The 14975-nt window shown below is 41.5% G+C and overlaps 1 pseudogene; it reads left to right on the top strand.

Moving 5' to 3' along the window:
* The first annotated feature begins 51 nt into the window (after positions 1-51).
* LOC102016328 lies at positions 52-3670 on the top strand (annotated as a pseudogene).
* Positions 3671-14975: the final 11305 nt, after the last annotated feature.

The following is a 14975-nucleotide window of genomic DNA, read 5'->3' as shown; positions in this document are numbered from 1 at the left end:
ACCACTTTGTAACTCTGTATTGTCTGTATTGTGCTTGTGATATGTTGTAAAATGTTGTATGTCTGTTAATGTTTCCCTCCTTTTATCTTTAAAATTCAAAAAAAAGAAAGAAAATGAACTCAAATGGGATTCCAGAAGCATCAAAGTGAGGCTTTAGTAAGTTCAGTTATCCTAAAAACGCATAGAAAATGCTTTTCATGGAAATTTCAAAAAAGTACCCAAAAGAGGAAAACTTATCGGGCTTAAACAAAGAAGCTGCAGGTGTTGTAACTAGTTACTAGCACAGATTTGACATGCAGAAGACAATCACATTTATATCTGATTGCATTTTAAATATATCAGTAGTGAGTGTCCTTGAGCCCTTGTAAAAATACTGATGGGAGTTTTCCTGCCTGATACGTCTGTCCAGTTTAACATAATTTACTGGCTTGACTTTTATTGCCTTTAGTCCTTTTTTAATGTGATAAAGAAAATATAAATGGGCTCTTTCCCCAATGGGAGTTTGATAATTTCAGGGGCGGACAGAGGATAGGCAGGGCTTCTCTTCTGTAGGGGCATATGGGGCCTCTTTATCCTTACCTGTTTTATTTCTTTGTACATAAGCCACTTTACTTCCCCCTCCCCCTTGGCTGAGCAGGTTCATTTGGCATATGGTGTTATAATTTAGAGCCTTCTTGTCATTTTTCACTTGTCTATGTGCAACTTCTTTCTGTCTGTTTATCCTCAATAGGGCTTTACCTCCGGAATGGACAGAGCAAATCTGGCAGGGAGAGGGAGAGGGAGAGGGAGACAGAAACAGACAGAAAGAGAGAGAGGAGAGAGGGGTGTGAACAAGAGTGAAGAAAGCTTGGGCATAAGGGACCTCCTGCCACTTGCCATTTCCCTGCAGGCAGTTGTCAAGGTCATGAAGAATTTGGAAGGCAAACATGCCAAACTTAGGCTGTTGGCTGAATAAAATGTGAACATTTGGGCTGAATATCCCCTTTTAAACTGAGAGGTGAAAGATTTTTTTAGAAGGCAGCCTAAAGGGATACCTGCCACCCCACTCCAGTTTCTCCAGCAGACCACCACAGAGCCCAGCCCTGTGGCACACCCCACAGGTCTAGGATTCTCTATGTGGCTGGACCATGTCAGAGAAGGTTTTTCCCAGAGATTTGGCAGGCGTCCCAAAGGGATATCTACTAGAATTTGACAAAGTTGTGAGCCCATAATAACTAATAAGAGAGCAGCTAGGAGTCTGTAGCTCTTGAGAGGTCAGTGCAGAAGACATCTGTGGCTGGACCACATTCACTGAAGGCCAGGCTTCAAGAAGAGGAGGAACAAAAATAAAAGAGGAACTGCTCATCCATATACTTCCCCTAAGGATGAACAGCAGTGATTGTCATTCTAAATAGGCATCAGCCACCTTGGGATGGAAGAACAAAACCTCAGCACACCCCTTCCAGGAAAGTCCATGTCTCCTTGCTACCTGACTTGCCTTCCCATTTGAATCCCATTTAATGAATATTACCTAAGCTACTATCCTTGTTGTAATCTTATTGGTTCTCCATAGTCTTGTCCCACCCCACACCAATCCTATAATTTTCCAGTTGGGTCAGTATTATCTAAGTGATTATACTTGTAATCTTATTGATTGATTATAGTTCTGTTCCACCTTAGACTTGCCTCGCCTTGTGGTTATGCTCTATAAAACTCCTTTGAGAAGTGGGGTCCTGGCCACCCACTTGAGACCCCTTCTGTCTCTCTTAGAAGCTTTTCTTTCAATAAATACTTCCTGCTAGATTCCTGTTACTGAAGACCACCAGATCTTGTCTAAAGAGAGTGTTATATGATACATATCAAGGCCTTAACTAACTGTACTCAGCAGGCCTTAAATACCATAGCTGATTTCTCTCCTAAATAAAAAGTAAAATTAATAAAACAGGCCATACTTCAAAACCAAATTGATAGCCTTACAGCAATTACCCTCCAAAACCACTGTGCCCTTGATGTCCTAACAGCCAATAAGGGAAGCAACTGTGCTATGCTGGGAGAATTGCTACTTTGTAAATGAATCTTAGATCCTTACGGACAAGGTAAAAAATTTCACACCCGGCTTGAGCGTAAATGCCTGGAGCTGAGAAGCTATCTCTGTCACCCTACACCATGGTCCTGGTGGAGTGACACATATGGGTCATGGGCACCATTCTTGCTACTTCTTCTGGGTTCTATAATCATGATAATGACCTGTTTACTTGTAGGGCTCTGCATTTTTAAACTTTGGTCTAGTTTTCTTCAATCCAGGCTTCATGCAATCACAGCTAGTGAACTCGTTGCTCTAGCAGACATCCCTAACATGGCTTTCACATAGGCGACAATCGTCGTCCCCTTACACCCTATCATAGTGACACCCCTATTCAGCAGAACACAGTATAAGAGGAGTCATCACCCCTATGACCAAAAGATGGGAATGATGGATTTCTTGCCTCACTGTAATTCCTGCTGAGTTGCTATGGTGCTGCCCACTGGAGGTCATGTGCTATGGCACCGAGCCAGTATGGCACTGGCCACTACAGGCCATGTGCTAAGCCCTACCCTTTTTCCTCTGAGTTAAATTACCACGTCCTACTTCCCCTTTTGTAGTATCGTATGTTCTTTTCCCATGCTCCTGCCCAATCCTGGTCTGCCACATCAGCCGTTCCACCCCCTAAACCCTGCCTCCAGCCTAGCCCTATGTAAACTTTGACGCTAGTCCAGACCTTCAGAAGCTCCATATCCCTTTCCTAGTGTGGTCTTCTCTGTGCCCGCAATAAAGGCATTTTATTCTGCTTTATTTCTTTCTGCACTGGAAAAACCTATCACTTGCTACTTGTAACCTCAGTTATTCCTACAATTCATTCTTCGATTTTAAAGAACATGAACTTGGTGTATCAGACATCTAGCAGGTTAACAGTTAGATTTCTTTTATATTAAAGCAGAAAATATTCTTGCTTCCAGTCAGAAGCCCCCACTCTTCAGTGAGCCCTTGTTCTCTGATAAACATCTGTTCCCCAGAAAGTGTGTTTCCTCCAATGATATAACATTCTTCCTATCATATGTAAAATAGGTAAAACCCAGTGTAGCCTCTTGACCAATCAAGAGGTTCCTGCACTCTCTCTGCCCGATCCTTGTAGGCTGCCATCATGGACACGAGTCGTGTGCAGCCCATCAAACTGGCTAGAGTCACGAAAGTGCTGGGCAGGACTGGCTCTCAGGGACAGTGCACACAGGTGCACGTGGAATTCATGGACATGCACAACACGAGTTCCTCCATCATCTGCAACGTGAAGGGGCCCGTGCACGAGGGCGATGTGCTCACCCTGTTGGAATCAGAGCAGGAAACGAGGTTGCGCTGAACTCAGCTGCTGGGTCCTGGATATCGACCAACTGGGCCATGGGATGAACTGCGACTCTTAAAATAAATCATTTGTATTGTGAGTTAAAAAAAAAAAAGGGTTCCTGCCAGCTTTTTCCCACCATATGCAAAGAGGGTGAAACTCAGTGTAACTTTCCGTCCAACTAACAGCAAGCGCTCTGCTTTTGTACTTCCTGCTTGCTACAAACTTAAAAAAACCTCTGCGCACTAAGAAATTGGGGCCTGACGCTGGGGAGCAACTCTGCTGGTGTCAATAAAGCTGTGCACTTGCCTGCAGACCTTGGGTGCCACTTAGTTCTTCATCTCAGTGTGCTCTAACACTTGCTGTGAGCTGTAACACTTACTGTGAAATGTAACATTTGCTGTTACATTTGGTTCCCTGAATGGGAAGACCAACTGTACTAACCACTTAGGTCACTAGTTCAAGCCCTTAAGGAAGAAGCAGGAACCCCTCTGGTCCCCCACTGGGAAGGCACAACCTCAGAGATTTCTCAGCGTCCCCTTGGAGGACTGGAGATGAACTCCCTTGCTTGCCACTTGTGGCTCTGCAGACCCAGAAGGGGAAGGGATGCTTGTCTGGTCTGGTCAGGTCATTGGATAAGGTAAGACCCCCCCAGGGGCACTCCCAAGTCTGTTGAGTCCCATTCAATTTGAGTGAAGGAGGGCCTGATCACCCCTCCCGTTAGTTAGCACTCCCAGGGAAGGAATATTTGACCTCTGAGAGTCTGTTGTATGAATGAATGAGTGAATGTGAACAGTGTAAGCCATAGACCACTCTATCTGTGCTCCATGGTGAGGCATCCCTCCAGAACACCATAGCTGCAGAGTGTGAGAGGGTCAGATTTCTACAGTTCTGTGGTTGCATTGGAGGGCTAAATGGTGACTCACAGCTGTCTAGTGGGGGTCCCTGACCTGGTCCAGGAATACAGATGCCTATGCCATGATGGACCTTCATCCCCACAATGGGAGCAGCCAGAACTGACGGGTACTTGGTTCCTCTTTTGAGGAGCACCCACCCTTCATCTGTTGTGCCATCGTTCAAGGGTAGACAACATACATGTAGGGACATAGAAGGGGTTCAAGTCAGAGCAAACCTACGGTCCTTGACTGCATGCTGAAAAACTTCAAGAGAGGGATTCTTGAGTACTACTACACAGTGAAAGTGAAACCTCAGAAGCTCTGTGCCATTTGTGAACTTGAGTGGCCATGCCTGTGCCCCATTGGCCGTCTCAAGGGACACTTAATGTTGAAATTGTCCACTAAGTCTGAAACAAAGTAACAGAGCCCGACAAGCGAGGCCACCTCAACCAGTTCCCCTGTGTAGACTCCTGGCTCAGCCTGTGGCAAACCCTCGCACCTTGGCTCCGTACTTGTATCTGACATGACAAAAAGGCCACCCTAGTTGTCAAAACAGATCCATAGAGCCACACGAGAGATTCCCAAGTTCAGCCCAAGCCAAAAAAGCTTTATCCTGGTATACTGGAGGACCCTGAGTCTAACCCACCTCCTAACGTTCAACAGCCCCAGGCTTCCCAGCCAGGCTCAGTGCCTCCACTGCCAGCTCGGTTGCCTACACCACAGCCACTTTTGCCTGCTCCAGCTGAGCCCACAAGTAGCCACTCAGCTCCACCAGCTGTGCTTGATTCCACTGGTTCCCCACTGCCTGCCCAGTTCTCCTACTGCCTGGAAGTCTGGCTGCTCTAACTACTCACAAGTGGCCTCTCAGCTCCTCTGGTTGTTCCTCATTTCTATGGGTTCCTCTCACTTGCCCAGACCCCTACTCCAGAATCTTCCCCACTTCCCAAAAGCCCAGTCAGCCACCAACTCCATTCCACCCAGGCTCATTTACAGATGACCCTCTGTGCATATCCCAGGGCCCCTAGCGGGCAACCCAGTCAACAATCACTCCTGTACTACCAGTCATTCAGTACCACAGACCTGAACTGGAAAAACCATACCCCACCATTCTCTGAAAAGCCTCAAGCTACATAGATCTCCTGACCTCCGTCTTCCAGACTCACCAGCCAACCTGGGACGACTGCTTCTGGCCCTCTTCAGTACAGACGAGCACCTCTGCATTCTGGAAGGAGCAGCATCTTGGCTCAGGGGACAGGCCCCAGCAACGGAAGTGGATCCAGGAACATGGGTAGCCAGTGCCTTTCCCCAGAAATGCCCAGTCAGGGACCCAAATTTACCGGAGGGAATTGGTACATTAAACCAGCACCAATCTGAAATGCTGGCCCGACTCAAAGGAGGTGGAAAACCAAAAGAAAAAGAAAGGGGCGGGGGGCGGCTGGGGATTTAGCTCAGTGGCACAGCGCCTGCCTGGCAAGCGCAAGGACATGAATTCAATTCCCGGTACTGGAAAAAAACCAGAAAAAAAAAAAAAAAAGAAGGTGGAAAAAAGTCTGTTGATATGTTGCAAATCACCTGTGTCATGCAGGAGCCCAGTGAGAGCCCAGTCAAGATCTAGAGAGACAGTGAGGCTTCTCACCTTTGTACCCCTTTTCATCCAGAAGAGTATGTACATCACCAGATGATAACTACGGCCTTCATAAGCCAGTCAACCAGTGACATCCAGAAAAAAATGCAAAAGATGGACTGGTTTGTAGGCATAAATTCTATACAACAACTTCAGATAGCCACAGAGGTTTATGTTAATAGAGAAAAGAAAGAAAAAAGGGAACAAAAGCACAAAGCAGACTGCAGAGCCCACCATGGAGCCACCCTTCTGGCCACAATGTTAGGAAAGCCTGTTCCCAAAGTAGGCTGGGGATAGCAGTGGCACAAGTGCCTGCCTGGTAAACGCAAGGTCCTGAGTTCGATTCCCGGAGGTCCTGAGTTTGATTTTTGGTACAAAAAGGAAAAAACCAAAGTGACCCATCAGTGCCAATCCTACCATGGCAACTGACCCAAAGGGGCCCCTCAAGTTTCATGGCCTAAAACTGGTGGTAGACCATACGCCTTAGGAGCTGATCAGTGCTCACTGCAAATAGTTTGGATACTGAAAAGAGAAATGCTGTCAATCCTTATACCCTTCTGGGTTACCTCCCACTGACATAACCTAGTTCAACTGACTGGATTTAAAGGACGCTCTCTTCTGTCTGCAGGCTGCGCCTATCAGCCAGCCCATTTTTGCTTTGAATGAGAAGACTCAGAAATGGGAAGAAAAGGCCAGCTTACCTGGACCCCTATCCCACAAGGTTTTAAAAATTCTCCCACACTCTTTACAGAGGTATTAGCCACTGCTCTGGCCCAATTTACACACGCTAATTTCATCTGCACCTTGCTACAGTATGTAGATGATCTGCTGATTCGCAGCTCAAATAAATCAGACTACTGGAAGAGAACTCAAGCCCTTCTCTGCCATCTGCTGGCCGCAGGTCATAGTCTCCTGGAAGAAATCTCAACTATGCAAGCCCAAAGCGCATTATCTAGTATTTGACTTGGAAAAAGGACTCAGACACCTAGGCCCAGAGAGAAAGGCAGGCATTTGCTCCATCCCAAGACCTGAAAGTAAAAGACAACTTAGAGAATTCCTGGGGGCTGTAGGGTTCTGCCAGATATGGCTACCCAGATTAACTAAAAAGGCTCAACCCTTATATGACATGCTGACAGGGAAGAAAAATAAAAGAGAACTGTTAAATTAGACTTTATAGCAAACTAAGTCCTTCCAGACCATAAAACAAGCACTGTCAACAGCACCAGTCCTGGGCATTCCTGATGTCACCAGACCCTTTAACCTGTTTGTTGACAAATGAAGACATGTAGCATCGGAGGTCCTAGTCGGAAAGATTGGCCCTTAGGAGAGGCCTATTGCATATTTGTCAAAGAACTTAGCTCTGTAGCCAAGGGCTGGCCTCTCTGCCTGAAAGCACTGTCAGTGCCTTCCTGATTAAAGAAGCTGACAAATTTACCCTAGGACAAAATCTGACAAGTGTCACATGCTGTTCTAGTTAAAGTTTCTATGAAAAATGAAGTCCACTATGGGGTATGCTAAAACTACTTTTCAACTCCAGTAGGCTTCAGTTCCTGGTGAGGGAACCATATGTGTGTATGCACTGTATACTGGGTGACGCTGCTCTGCTGGAACATGCAGCTAACTGTAAAACTCAGCAGAAGTACAAAATTAAAGGAACCAAGTTTGAAATAAAAGATGATTTATTCAAAGAAGGGGAAATGGGGAAAGAGAAGATGGAAAGCTGTTTGGCTGAGGAGGGAGCATCAGAAAGGCAAATGCCCTGGGCTTTGTTCTCAGCTTTCAAAAATTAAGACTGGTGACTCTTCCCATGTTGGCTAATTGGCTGTTTTGCTGACTTTGATACTAGCCTGAGGACCTTTGTCTACTTGTTTTTTTGGTCCTTTGATTTCTTTTTGTCTTTTTGTGATGGATAAGTGAGGGGAGCACATAGAAGGGCAGCTTAGAGTTAGAAATCAGGTAAAATGTGTGCCTCGTGCAGGAAAATATTGACCCCAGAGTGAGAATATATGTACATGTATAAATGTGTAGGTATGTGCCTTTTATATACTAAATAAAAGTTTTTAGGTGGCTGCCCTTGTCTCCACATTTTTTCAGGTGAGGGGGGCTAGTTATCCTGGTCTTCCATGTTTTGGATTACATCTATGTTTTGCCTGTCAAGTCTTTTTGCGCAATTCTTATGATAATTGTGTTTCCTGGTACCTTTCCAGGTCTGATTTCTTACACACACTCGCGCTCTCTCTCTCTCTCTCTCTCTCTCTCTCTCTCTCTCTCTCTCTCTCTCTCTCTCGCACACACTCTCTTATACACACACACACACACACACACACACACACACCTTTGTCTTTCTAAATGCTTCAGTCTAACTGCAGAGGCAAAGCTGCCTCTAGTAAAATTTCCTATTCGTTTCTTTAATAAAGCTTAACAAGGCCCTATTTCATTCTTTTCTCTGCCTATGACTGCCTTTGCCTACAAAATCATACTCAGTGTTTGTGACTCTTAGAGGTAACTGGATCTGAAAGTGCTGGCATTATTTCAGTGATCTGCTTGAGCCTCTACCCTGCTGCCTACAATCAACACAAAGACCAGTGATCTAATTGCTTTCCTCAATTATTAACATGTGCAAGGACCTACCTTGTCTTGGGTGGTTGACAAAGCCTGGGGTGTATGGACAGAGGTACCTCTGGAGTGTGGTGTTGGAGCACAGCACAAACCCACAGGTCATATAGCTAGGTGGAGAAAACTATGACTTGTTGGTTTGTAGTACTATAGATTCTGGAAAGAAATCACTCATTCAAAAATACAGAAAAATTTAAATGATTTTTTCTGCATTTTTTGGTGGGTTGAGAGTTTTTAACCTTTTTGTTACTTGTTTTGCTATTGATTTTTATTTTTTATTTTATTTTTCCCCTTTTTTATTTGTTCTTTTCTGTTTCTTTCATGTAATTCGATTAATTTACCTTCTTTTTTTTTTTTTTTTTTTTTCCGGGAATCAAACTCATGACCTCACACTTGCCAGGCAGGCGCTGTGCCGCTGAGGTAAATCCCCAAGCCTTACCTTCATTCTTTAATGGAATTCTTTATCTCATTTTTCTCTCTTCCTTCTTGTTTTTCTTTGCTTAATTTGTCAAATTTTACATTGTTTATTCTATTCTTCCCCATCACCTCTGTTGTTCCCCATTATATCTTTACGATATAACCATTAAGCTTTACAAATCTTTAGATATTTAGTTAACTCTATGGTATTATGGTTGATTGTTAATGGAGGTATAATTTTTCATTTAGTAGATATGTATTGTATATCAATATTTGGTGTAGCCTAGTGTTTATACAATAGTTATAAATCTCTGTTCTTTGGTTAAGGGTAGTACATCATTGGTTTTTATGATATGTCAATAACTAGTTTGTTTTTGCTGGTGTTATTGTTGCTGATTTAGTAACTATTGCCAAGGTAGGATAGTTATTGTTACTTACACATTTTCTGTATATGCCAATATCTGGAGTGCCTTTGTGTAATTAACAATACTGCCATACACTCCCAGATTACTGAGTGCTGGGCCAGTCACACTCTATTCTACTCACAAATTAATGGGGGTGATTTGTTCTTGGGACAGAGGCAAAGGCCTATAGATATTCACACCCAGAGTACATCACTGAAAAGCAGACACTATCAAGGAGGTGTTTATACCCATAACAAAGTATTTTTGACCCATAAACCTCAGCATGGACAATATGAATAGACAGGAAACAAAATGCCTCCAGAAACTCCCAACTCTTCCAAAGCTAATCTAGGAGGCCAACAGGGAGGAAATCAAAAGCCACTCATTTGAATTATTTAAACTGATAGAAGAGGAGAGAAAATAAAAGACAAAGTACTCAGCAAGCTCGAAGAAGTAAACTATAAATAAACAGATAATGGACAATACAAAATCATTCAATGAGTTTATCGAAGACATTAATACAATGCTAGCTGAGCTAAACAAAATGATACAAACATGAATGATCAGTTTAACAAAGAATTAATCCATGAAAAAGGACTTACCAGAAATCCAGAAGATTAAAAATTCTATTGACAGTAGGCAGCAGAAGTAGCTAGTGTAAAGACCTGAGTGTCACAAGTAAAAGATATTGCTGATGTTAGAGACCAGTTACTCAGAGATACCTTAAAAACAACAGAATGTGAAAAATTGATCCAAGAGCTATGATTAATAAAAGTTAGTAAAAAAATCAAAAGACACAACAAATGGCATTTCAAACTTGTTTACAGAGCTGGGGGTGGTAGTGGATGCACTTGGGAGGCTGAGGCAGGAGGATTATCACAGTTCAAGGTCAACCTAGGGTACATAATGAGTTCAAGATCAGCCTGAACTACATAGTGAGACTCTGTCTCAAAAACAAACCAAACAAACAAAATAAAAACTTATTTACAGAAATAATACCAGAAAATATTACAAATATGGGGAAAGAATTTAAATCTATATCCAGGTGTGGTGATGCACATTTGTAATTATAGAACTTGGGAGGTTGAGGCAAGAGCACCACCACAAATTCAAGGACAACCTGGGCTCCAATATGAGTTCAAGGCCATGCTGAACTATATAGCAAGACCTGACTCAAAAAACAAAAAGAGTTTTACATACAGTAAGGGAGGCATATAGAATCTCAAATAACCATAAATAGAAAAGAATCACTCCATGACACATCATAGTCAGAATGCTGGAAGTGCAACAGAAGGACAGAATCATAAAGCTGTTAGATATAAGAAATAAATTACATATGGAGGTAAACCCATTAGAATTACAGCAGATTTCTCAACACAAACCTTAAAGGCCCAGAGAACTTGGAGTGAAGTTTTTCAAGCCCTAAAGGAAAATTACTTCTACCCCAGACAAATAAAGTATTTGCAGGACAAAATGCAATTTAAGAAATTTGTGACCACCAAAGCATCACCTCCCAAAATTCTCAAGGACATCCTAGAAAGACCCAATAAAGCTAGCAATGCAAAACATCTAATAGAATGAATATAGCTGTCAGGATGAGCAATTAATCAGAAAGGGAAAAGGAGAATCAGCAACAGCAAAATAATACAATTATAGCAGTAAGTCAGTACCCTTCAGTAATAACTCTCAATATGAATGGTCTGAATTTCACAATGAAAGGACTCAGATTGGCAAAAAGGATCAAGAAACAGAATCTAATGGTATAGTGTATACAAGAAACACATTTAAGCACCCAAAAAATTCATAAACTAAAAATCAAAGGATGGCAAACAATATTCTATGCAGTGGGAACACACAAAAAAGCAAGAATGGCTATTCTGGTTTCAGACATAGTGGACTTCAAGCCAAAACTGATCAGAAAAATATCACTACATATTAGTTAAGGGAACAGTTCAACAAGAAAAGATAGCATACATGCACTGAACACCAGCACACCCAACTTCATAAAACGAGCACCACTAGACAAAAAAGATCAGGTAAACCTCAACACATCTATAGTGGGAAACTCAATATCCCACTATCACAAAAAGAAAGATCAACTAGACAAAATATCAATAAAGAAATGGCAGAGTTGAACCAAACCTTTGAACAAATGGACTCAATACTTATCAAAAGAGTGTTCCACCCAACAACAAAAGAATACACATCCTTCTCAGCTAACTTGGAACTTTCTTGAAAATAGAACACATTGCCGTCCATAAAGCATGCTAAAGTAAATGCAAAGAATCATAATCATCAAATACATATTATCAGGTCATAGCACAGTAAAACTAGAAATTGCAAAAAGAAACTACAGAAATCATACAAACACATGAAAATTTAACAGTATACTTTTGAATAATCAGTAGGTCACAGAAGAAATCAAGGAGAAAATTAGAAAGGTTCTAAAATCAAATGATAATGCCAGTACAACATATCAGAACATATCAGAACAATGAAAGCAGTCCTAAGAGGCAGGTTTATAGCTGGGAAATAGATAAACACTTAGCCAGTTTTACCAAAAAGTAAAAAAAAAGACCCAAATCAGTACAATTATAAATGAAAAAAGCAAAATCACAATGGATACCACTAAAATCTAGAAGATCATTAGTAACTCCTTCAAAAACATATACTCCAATAAGTTGGAGAATTCAGAAGAAATGGGTAGATTCCTAGATACATATGAATTACCAAAACTGAACCAAAGAGGTATAAAAACCCTGAGTAATCCAATAACAGGTGATGAAATTGAAGCAGTGATAAGAAAAAAACATACCAACAAAGAAAAGTATAGCAACTGATGGATTCACCAGTGGATTGTACTACAATGTCAGGGCATATCTATTCCCAGTATTCTTCAAACTCCAATTAAATTGAAAGGAGAAGAATACTCCCAAAGTCATTCATGAAAACTGGCATTACTCCAGTTCTAATACTAGACAAAAACGCAGCCAAGAGTCAAGTGTGGAGGTGTATGGCTGTAATCCCGGCACTCAGGAGGCCAAGGCAGGAGGATTGTTTTGAGTTTGAGGCCACCCTGGGCTACATAAGTGAGTTCAAGGCCAGCCTAGACTACATAGTGAGATCCTGTCTCAAATAAACAAACAAAATAAAACACCCAGCTCCCACCCCAAAAGAGAAAAAGAAATATAGGTTAACCTTTTTAATGAGCACAGATGTAAAAATCCTCAACAAAATACTGGCAAACAGAATCATCAAAGATACTCTACATCATGACCAAGTAGGCTCCATTCTAGGGATGTAAGGATGTTTCAACATATGATAATAAATATAATTCATTGCATAAACAGAAGCAGGAAGAAAAACCACAGAACCATTTTAAAATGGCACAGGTAAAGCCACTGACAAAACCCAACATTCATTCATGATAAAACCCTAAAGAAAATAGATATATAAAGACTCCATCTCTATTTAATAAGAGCCATTTATGATAAACCTACTACCAACATCGTACTAAATGGGGAAAAACCGAAAACTTCCCTGTAAAATCAGATACAAAAAAGAGAGGATATCCACTATCACCACTCCTGTTCTACATAGTACTTGAAATATTACCCAAAGTAATCAGGCAAGATAAAAATAAAAGGGATATGTATAGGAAAGGAGGAAGTCAAATTATTATTATTTGCAGGTGACCATGATCCTTTACATAGAAGCCAAAAACATTCCACCAAAAGACTTCCATAATTAATAACCAAATTTGATAAAGTAGGAGGATACAAAATCAACACACAAAGATCAATAATGTTCCTATACACCAATAATAAACTGATTAAGATCAAAATTAGGTAAACGACACCATTCACAATAGTATCAAGAAAAATTAAATATTTAGGAGTTTACTAACACAGAAAATGAAAAACCTCTATGATGAAAACTACAGTACTCTGAAAACAGAGATCAAAGAAGATATGAGAAAAATAGAAAGATACTCCTTGTTCCTACATAGGCAGAACCAATATTTTCAAAATGGCCGTACTGGGCCAGGCGTGGTGGCACATGCCTGTAATCCCAGCACTTGGGAAGCTGAGGCAGGAGGATCGTTGTGAGTTTGAGGCCAGCGTGGGCTACAAAGCGAGCTCAAGGCCAGCCTGAACTGCATAGCAAGACCCTGTCTCAAAAAGACCAAAAAAAAACAACAAAAAAAAAACACCCCAAAACAAAAAACCAAATGGCCATACTTCCAAAAATAAAATAGAAATTTAATCAAACCAGTGAAAATACCAAAACATTCTTCACAGAACTAGAGAAGACAACACTCAAATTCATATGGAATCACAAGAGCCCCAGAACAGCAAACACAATCTTAGGCAACAAGAATGAAGCAGAAGCCATCAAAATCCTGGACTTCAAGGTATATTACAAAGCTATAGTAATAAAAACCGCATGCCACTGGCACAAAAATAGACAGGTGAATTAATAAAACAGAATAGAGTATTGAGCTGAAGAATCCTTAGTTACTGCAGGCTGATCAGGCCCACAATCTCCCAAGTGAGTGGATGACAAAGGCTTAAATAAATGAGACAGTTGAAATGATTTCAGGGCTCCACAATGGTCTAACTCTCTTACAGCATTCAGTATTCTCTAGGTTTGGACAAAGACCTCTCTGGGCAGCCCATATTTGTTAGGTTTTCAAACAAAGAAGGAGGATACTCAAGAAAATGTAGGAATCTGAGCAGGACCTTGGGAGAATTTTCCCAAGTAGTAAATTATGTTAATCAGGAGAACTACCTTATCTTCAGGTTGGTATTTACTGTAGGAGTGTGGAGCCTGCAGCTGCAGTTCCCTTGTAGTTAAATGGGGGTTGGAGCTAGATATCCTCAACTGTGGCCTTATCTTGTCCTTTGAGGTGTCACAGATTCACAGACCAATACAGGCCTCAGCAATGACCAGTGACTCACAGAGGTTTACTTACTATGAGTCCACTGCCCATCGTCAGACAAGGTGCCTAAGCTTTGGACAGTTCACAGGTAAACATGGAAAGCCAGTTGGTTAATATTAAATCCTGCTCAGAATCACTTTGTAGCAGTCTCCAACAATAGAGGATACAGAAACAACCCAGGCACATTCAGCTATGTGATCTTTGACAAAGGGTCCAAAAATGTATGATGAAAGAGTGATAGCCTTTGTGAACATCCTATCTATAGTGACAGCAACCAAAACAAGACTGTGGAGTAGACTGGACATAAACAGCACACTTTGGTTGTCACTGTGTCCTGTCATCCCTAGAAGGGACTGCTAAGCTGCAGGAAAACAAATCCGTGCTTCCCTTCAATTCTGCATGATGGTGAATTGTATAATTATTTCATTATACATTAAAATGTAATAATAATAAAATAAAGTATACAGTAGGTGTTATGTGCTTACATCATCCTGAACCCATCTCCTTTCCTTGCTCTCTTGAAAAACTGTCTTGTGTGAAACCAGGTCCTGATACTGAAAATATTGGGAATTCCTCTTATAGAATATAACTTTTGTAAATAATGAGAATCAACTATTTATCCGTGTGTAGTTTCCTTTCACCAGATCAGTGACTATGTCCAAGTCTTGCATTTTCAGCCCAAAAAAGTAGTTTTTCAGCCCAATAGTTTGCACTTTAGTC

The sequence above is a fragment of the Chinchilla lanigera genome, unplaced genomic scaffold (assembly GCF_000276665.1).
Source record: "Chinchilla lanigera isolate Chin_1 unplaced genomic scaffold, ChiLan1.0 scaffold00047, whole genome shotgun sequence".
NCBI classification, from domain to species: Eukaryota; Metazoa; Chordata; class Mammalia; order Rodentia; family Chinchillidae; genus Chinchilla; species Chinchilla lanigera.
The sequence above is the reverse complement of the archived record's forward strand: the minus strand, read 5'-3'. Positions and strand labels throughout refer to the sequence as shown.